The following is a 7885-nucleotide window of genomic DNA, read 5'->3' on the forward strand; positions in this document are numbered from 1 at the left end:
AAGTAACATAATAAAAACCCCAAAACCTGGTAGTTACGTGTACAAGCCTCTAAAGCATTATAATTGATTCAAAAGAAAAACTCAAGTCTCAAATGAACTTGTTTCTAGAATAGAACAAAATCATAATTAAGAAGAAGAACGTCTGCTGAGATGGAAACAGCTAACTCAGAAATCTCCAAGAAGCCTCGGAAAAGAAGAGAATGATAAGTACAACAAAAATCCAGGCTCATAACCTACAGAAAATTTTAGAAGCAAGGGGTGAGTACCAAACCACACGGTACTCAGCAAGTAAACCTATAAACACAAGCTAAGGGAATGAAATACGGGTACTCCTACTACCCCAACAGAACCTCCACAACTACAACCTGCATTAAAATCAACCCAACCTAACAGCTCACAGTTTACATAGCACGTAGCTCAACAACAACACTTAGACAAATTACATATTCTTAACAACAACACTTCAACAAATTACATATCCTCAACAACGATAATTCAATAAATTACATATCCGCAATAACAAGCTCAATATGATCAATCACAAGTTCCGCAAAAAGGCAATCAGAAGGTTAACAAAATACGATATCAAGTTCACTAATGATAAGTATGTGTAATGCAATGGAATGTCATGTCAAGTATAATGATGCATGTCTGACCTAGTGATACACACCCGCCGTCTCTCAGTCCAGGACCCATGGGGGACATATCTGTCCATGCATCATTCGCGGCGCACGACACGACCCTCGATAATAGTAACCATCGAGGCGCGTGATACGTCCCTCGAAATATAGTATCCATCGCGGCGCGCAATACGTTCCTCGAAATGGTACATCCTCTTAAGTACTCATTCTTTCTCAATGTACATAACACTTGACACAACCAATGCCTCATAATAATGTAGATGACAAGTTCACACAAATAATGAGGAGATAACCATTTTCATAACATTGCACAATTCACAACCACACAAACATGAAATCACATCAACAATGAGTCAACCAGCTTTCAACCCTTTCTCAACACATCACACATAAACAATTAATCACATTGCCTTTTGTTATCCCTTTTTTTTTTCATCATTAGAATTAATCAATGTGGACAAGTCAACCCATCAACAATCCCGTTACTCCCAAACATATACTACAAGGAAATCCACTTGCCTCAAATAACCGAACAATCACTCCGGGACTTGAGTCTTCCACTTTTCTTGAACTTTCAAATCAATGCAATCTATTCATGAAAATAATTGCGATAAGATTTTTAATTTAACAACATCTATATTACTATAATCGAGTTTCTAATTCTTGATGTCAACCCATACACTACATATCATCCTCCTAAATTTGAAGTCTAGAATTAAGTCTAATTTTCTCCAAATTTCATAAAATTGACAATATTCATCTCAAACAATATACCTTACATATAATTTCATATATCACTATATCAAAACTTGCTTTATAGTATAATATCTTACCATGAAATTACAACCCAACACACATATCATACCTATATATATACACAGATCATACCTATATGTATATATATATGAAATATAGTTAAAATTATTAAAACATAACTTCTGAAACAATTTATATATTCATCTCACCTAATTATTAACTAATAAACAACTATAAATAATTTAGTAAAAACCCTACGAATTCATATGACAATTCTATGTACTTTTTATTTCCACTACCCATACATCATAAAATAATTCAAAGATAATAATAATTACTGTCCTCCCCAAAAATCCAAAATCAAATAGCTATCCACTGAAAATTTAATCCAAACTTTCAGTTTCTTATCAAGGCACTTATATAATATCTACACTTCTAATTCTTAATTATTAAAAATAAATATATATAAACAAAGGTTTGAATGTTTGGATGAGAAGTTACACCTGAAAGACGTGCGGCTGCTCTTCATCTTGGTGCAGGTATGTCTCTCGCCTAATATCTTTTTTTCTGATTTTTTTTTGTTATGTATAAAGAAGTTACGGCTTAGCCCATTAATTACAAATTTAATTAATCATCTAAATATTATTAATATATTAATTCTATAATTAACGAATAGTTTTTAAAAAAATTTAAATCAAAATCACGAGATCATGTCATTTATTCTTATAAGTCATAAAAAAAATTTACAAAGCTATCAAAAAAAGTTAATACAAAAATAATGGTTAAAATTAATAAAACGACTGAACGGTCGTTACACAAACATAAACGGTATACCAATTTTCTAATAAAATGCTACTAAAATATGTCTATTAATATAATCTAATTACAAGTTTATTTCTTTTAATTTGCTAAGTTTGTCTTAATCATACAATTCTGAAAAGCGCAGAGACTTATTCACTAGTATTTTATTTTAATAGTAAGATATGTATACAAATTCAGACATCATAACTTAATTAAAACACAAGGATGGCCTAAATCTTTGATGCTAGTTGGATCTTTTGTACATTTTTACTAGTAAAATCGTGGATAAGATGTTGAAATTTTTCCATGGCTTGTTGAGGCAATTTTATAGCTATCACAATACTCTTTTCTCCTATGTTGTTGTTGAAGGACCAGAAAAAGCTAGCAAAAGAGAAAGGACTTCTATCAACCCCACCCAAAATAGGCTTTCCCCATCCAAAATCAACTTCATCAAGACCAAGTATTGCATCATTTGTGATGAGAAAGTTCCAAGATTTAGTCCATGGTCGTCGCCTATTAATCACCATGTAATCTGCCAATGATTTAATATACTCTTCATTCACTTGATTCTTAGCTTGTTTAATCAACTGAATAGCATATGTTAATGGATTTGAACATAACAATCCAGCTTTTGATACGGCTGCTGGTGTTGCAAATGCATTGCCATAATATCCAAGTGGTAGTTCCATTTTTTTTGGTCCTACACGTACATTAACAACGTATGACAAACGAACACTCTCTTCAGGATTTAAATCAAGTGCAATTGTACGATATTTCCAAAGAAACGCGACTAATAACTCAAATCTTCCTATTGAACCATACCCTGGTTCCAATAATTGATCTTTAATGGCTTTGATCTCCTTATTTCCAAAGAAAAATGAGTGTTGGATTAATTAGTCTTCCATAGCTATCCATGCAAGTTTGGACTCAACTTGTTCATCAAACTCATTATGTGTGCATGTAATGCATGGTGATGATCTAGCACTTAAGAGATCCCTTTGCCATACAGGTAGGATGGAAGGTGCAGAAGCTCCTGAATTATTTCACTTAATGCATTTAGAAACATTTTGAAGCCATAAGCATCCATCATAGTGTGATTAACTTTGAATCCAACCACAAATCCACCACATGTAAAATGTGTCACCTGCGTATATATGAAATGAATAATGATTTAGTTTTAAAAGGAAATCCGATGATTATGATAAAAAAAATAAGAAAACAAATATAAGCTTCTCAAATGCCATTGTTGTAAAATTACTCATGGTGATAATACGTCTAATAACTAAAACTTATAGATGAGATAGTCACATAACATGGTATCAGAGCAGACAAAAATACTGATTATCTGAGAATCCCACCATCATGGACATTATCAAAATAGAATTTTCACAAACTCAGCCCGTGAAAAATGAATCATTGGAGGTGTGGTTAAGAGATTTAGTTGCTAATGGGTCAACCTTCTCTACCTTTTTTCTACTTAAATATCATATCTTATTCTATATGTACGATCCAAATTAGTGATGTGTGTCTAAACCGAACACATTACACACTATCACTAGACCAAATCTTGGAGTTGGTAAATTAAATGTGTATTTATAATGAGGAAATAGATATGATATGATCAAGCAAACTAAAGTAAAAGAGGTGTATATATATTGTCAATACAATATTGATTGATTACCTGAACTAACATCAATGGACAACCAATAATTCCAACAGATCCTGGCTCATTATATAGTAGTTCTTCTAAGTATTGACATGGTGGTAGTATAGAGTCACCTAACTTCTCAAGCTCAACATTTGCATCGGCTTCAATAAACATGATTCCTTCACTATTACAATTTACCATAAGCTTCCTATTAGGTCCTTCAATGATCCTACCAGCTAATGGATAGTAAAACACAAGTGCTTTGGACAATCCATCTTTTATGATCTTTGCATGATCTTTCCCTTTCATTGAAGAATTGTATTTGTAGAACATTAGTATTGGCATTTGAAAATGAAGACCTTCTTGATCATCTATATCTGAAAGATATAGTATTTCCTTAGGTATTTTGTTTTTTGGAACTATCAATTCAGGCTTCCTTCTACTACATGAAATCGGTAAAGGTCTGGGAATAATTGCCATAGTAATGGTATAAATAGAAATTTGAGCAAGTGTTGTTTTTGAGTTAGAATTATGGATGAGTAGTGCAAAAGAAATTATTGGGTAAAACCATCTTAGATATCGCCTTATATATTTCTTTCTTGAGAACCACTCTACAAAACACAATTTGTTTATATAAATATATACATGTCCATAGTACTTGATAATTGTGCAATTTAATGTGTCAAAAGTCAAAACGTATGGCAACTTTTACCTAATTAACAAATCTCTAACGTCAATTTGATCTTGCAAATATTAAACTAGGAAATAGGACATGCAACTTACAGATTTAACTCTTCTCCATAACTTATTCTCTACATTTCCCCAAGTACACATTGGGATGAAAGTCATGTGTCATAACTAAAACCTAATTATGACACATGGCTTCCATCCCAGTGTGTGCTTGGGAATCGAGAGGATAAGTAATGGAGAGGATATTCATCCGCAACTATAAGATTCAAACGACTAGTTTAAAAATCAAACGACTTTCTCAAACTAATACTGCAGATCAACATCGTTAAAAATTTGGCTCGTCTATGTTATTATTGTTAAAGAAAATGTTCATTCATGTTATCTTTTTAACTCGGAGTTTGCAAAATCACTTGTTAAACCCCAAACAAGGATTAATACTTTCCAATTGAAGTTTTTGGATAAAATGTACTATTTTTGCTTTTTCTTCTTTAAGAACACATGAAGAAGATAACAATTCTCAAATTTTCAACATATCTTCATGTGTTCTTGAGGTAGAACAATCAAAAAGAGTACATTTGATCTAAAACTTCAATTGAAAAGTGTTAAACCTTGTTTGGGGCGTAGAAAGTGATTTTGCAAAACTGGAGTTAAAAAAAAAGACATGAATGATACTTTTCTTTAACAACATGCAATGGAATAGATGAGTCAAACTTTTAATAGATGATATCAATGAGTCTTTTTTTGAAAAGTCGTCGATAACATATTTGAGTCTTTTCCCTTCAATATATGATGAAACAAGCTAATGTCAAAACTCTCACACGGCTATGAAGAGGCAACAAGATTGTGGATCACTGGCAAAGATGGCTAACACTAGCCAAATTAAACTTCTTTTAGCTAATGGGGCTAAGGGTCTTTCTTATTTGGATAAAAACTAAATGGCTTCCACTAGATTCAAATATGATAAGGCCAATTTTTTCATTAGCTAAATATTTGTTTCTATTTGTAAGTGGGTTAGTTTGTAGATAGTAATTTTGTAGCCCTTCTTTTTCGAAGGATAAAAGTTTTATTCTTGTATTGTTTACTGAAGTAAGATGGAGCCTATCTCTTATAGACTTATACTTATTCTCGTTATATACAATATCCTAAAAATATATTATTTTAAAAAAAAAAAAAGGGAGTCCGGATCTAGTCTAAATATAGTCGCAACTTGCATGATGGTTGTATTAGCTTGATTTAGCATGTGCAATATTGATTTAATTTCTCTTAGGTTAGCTAGAACCCACCTGTCTATCTTAGGGTTGATATTATATATACAACAACTATATATAGGTACCATGCACTCTATATACTATTACACTACTTATTAAGTAATTAAAAATAAATTTCTTGATCAATAGTATTTGATATAAAAATGGTAACTACCTTGTGAGATAGTGTTGGAAAATCTATACACTATCAATTAGGCTATGTTAATTTTGTGTTTATCTCACGGCACATACATCCACCATTGATGTGGATCACTAAGCTTACAAGGGAAATAGAGAAGGAAAGGAGAAACTATTTTGTTGGATTTGAAAATCGCAATTGCAATTACATGTGCTTTTCTACTTATAGAATTAGTTGTTAGCTATTAGTTGGATCCAGCTGGCAATGACTATAATTAACCAACTAATTTGTAACTAACTAACTAATTGATTCTCCTAAAAACAGTTAATTTAATATACCCCTCAAGCTGTAGGGTGAAAGACAACTTGAACTCAAAGATTGGATAAAATGAAATGATGTGGTGCAACTCTTTAGTCAATAAGCCAGCCAATTGCAAAGTGGTAGATAAATGTACAGGTTTAATCAGTCTTACTAAAGTCTTTCCCTCACAAAATGACAATCAATTTTAATGTGCTTCGTGTGTTCATGGAATATGAGATTTGAAGCTACTTGTATTGCAACTTTGAAGGAATATTGATTGTATTGAAGTGTTAACCTAATAAGGGAATACATGGGAGATATATATAGGAGATATAGGAAGGAGTACTAATCCTAATAGGACTAGGATTAAGGAGTACTAATTCTAATAGGACTAGGATTAGTACACAGTAAATACTAATATTATTTAATACTATTTATTTAATACTATCTGTTATTATCCCCCCTCAAGCTGAGCTGAGCGGAAGCGAACGGAAGCTTGGAACTGAGGTAATCGTGCTGTCTGCTCGGGAGAGGCTTGGTGAGAATATCAGCCGGTTGTTCTTCAGTGGGTACATACTGCACAGTCATGGTGCCGGCCTGAACTTCATCGCGAACAAAGAGACAATCGGTATCAACATGCTTCATTCTGGTGTGTAGGACGGAATTCTTGGCCACACAGATGGTTGATTTGTTGTCACAATAGAGAGCAGGAACAGTGTGAGTGGCGCGGAGTTCGCGAAGAATATATGTGACCCACATGGTCTCAGCAGCAAGAAGAGCAAGGGCGCGGTATTCAGCTTCAGTCGAGGACCGAGAGACCTTGGGTTGTTTTTTTGTACACCAGGAGATCAGGTTCGGCCCCAAAAAAACGAGAAACCCCGATGTAGATTTTCTGTCATTTTTATCATTCGCCCAATCTGAATCTGAGAAACCCCGAAGCTCCAAGTCCCCGGGTCGAATGAGTAAACCACGACCAAGAGTGCCAAAAATGTACCTGAGAATGCGTTTTAGACAATGGTAATCATGTTCACTTGGTTGATGCATGCGCTGAGCAACTCGGTTGACAGCAAACTGGATGTCAGGACGGGTAATGGCCAGATACTGTAGAGCCCCAATGAGGCTGCGGAAGTGGGTGATATCGGCAAAGGGGGTGTCGGCTCCATTCGTAGACGAAGAGACTGCCATCGGTGTTGGTTGACTGGTGCATTTTTCCAGTCCAGCTTTCTGCAACAGATCTCGAGCATATTTTGACTGATGAAGAAACAAGCCGCTGCCTGTCCGAGAAACCTCCATTCCCAGAAAATAATGTAACGGGCCAAGGTCCTTCATTTTGAAGGTAGTATGCATAGCTCGAGTGACATCCTGAATGAGAGCTGCAGTAGAGCCTGTAATAATGATATCATCTACATAGACAAGAAGAATGACTGTACCGTGTGCTGAATGTCGAGTAAACAGACTCGTGTCGTGTACGCAACACGTGAAGCCGAGTCCCTGGAGGAACGTTTTCAGACGTGTGTACCAAGCACGGGGGGCTTGCTTGAGCCCATACAGAGACTTCTGGAGTTTGCAAACATGTTGAGGGAAGCGGGGATCAACATAGCCCGGTGGTTGCGTCATGTAGATAGTTTCATCAAGCATGCCATGAAGAAAAGCATTGGAAACA

At 34.5% G+C, this 7885-nt stretch overlaps 1 pseudogene; it reads right to left on the reverse strand.

The window, feature by feature from the left end:
* Nucleotides 1-2363: 2363 nt before the first annotated feature.
* LOC107004252 lies at nucleotides 2364-4416 on the reverse strand (annotated as a pseudogene).
* Nucleotides 4417-7885: the final 3469 nt, after the last annotated feature.

This window comes from Solanum pennellii, chromosome 11, assembly GCF_001406875.1.
Source record: "Solanum pennellii chromosome 11, SPENNV200".
Taxonomy (NCBI): Eukaryota; Viridiplantae; Streptophyta; class Magnoliopsida; order Solanales; family Solanaceae; genus Solanum; species Solanum pennellii.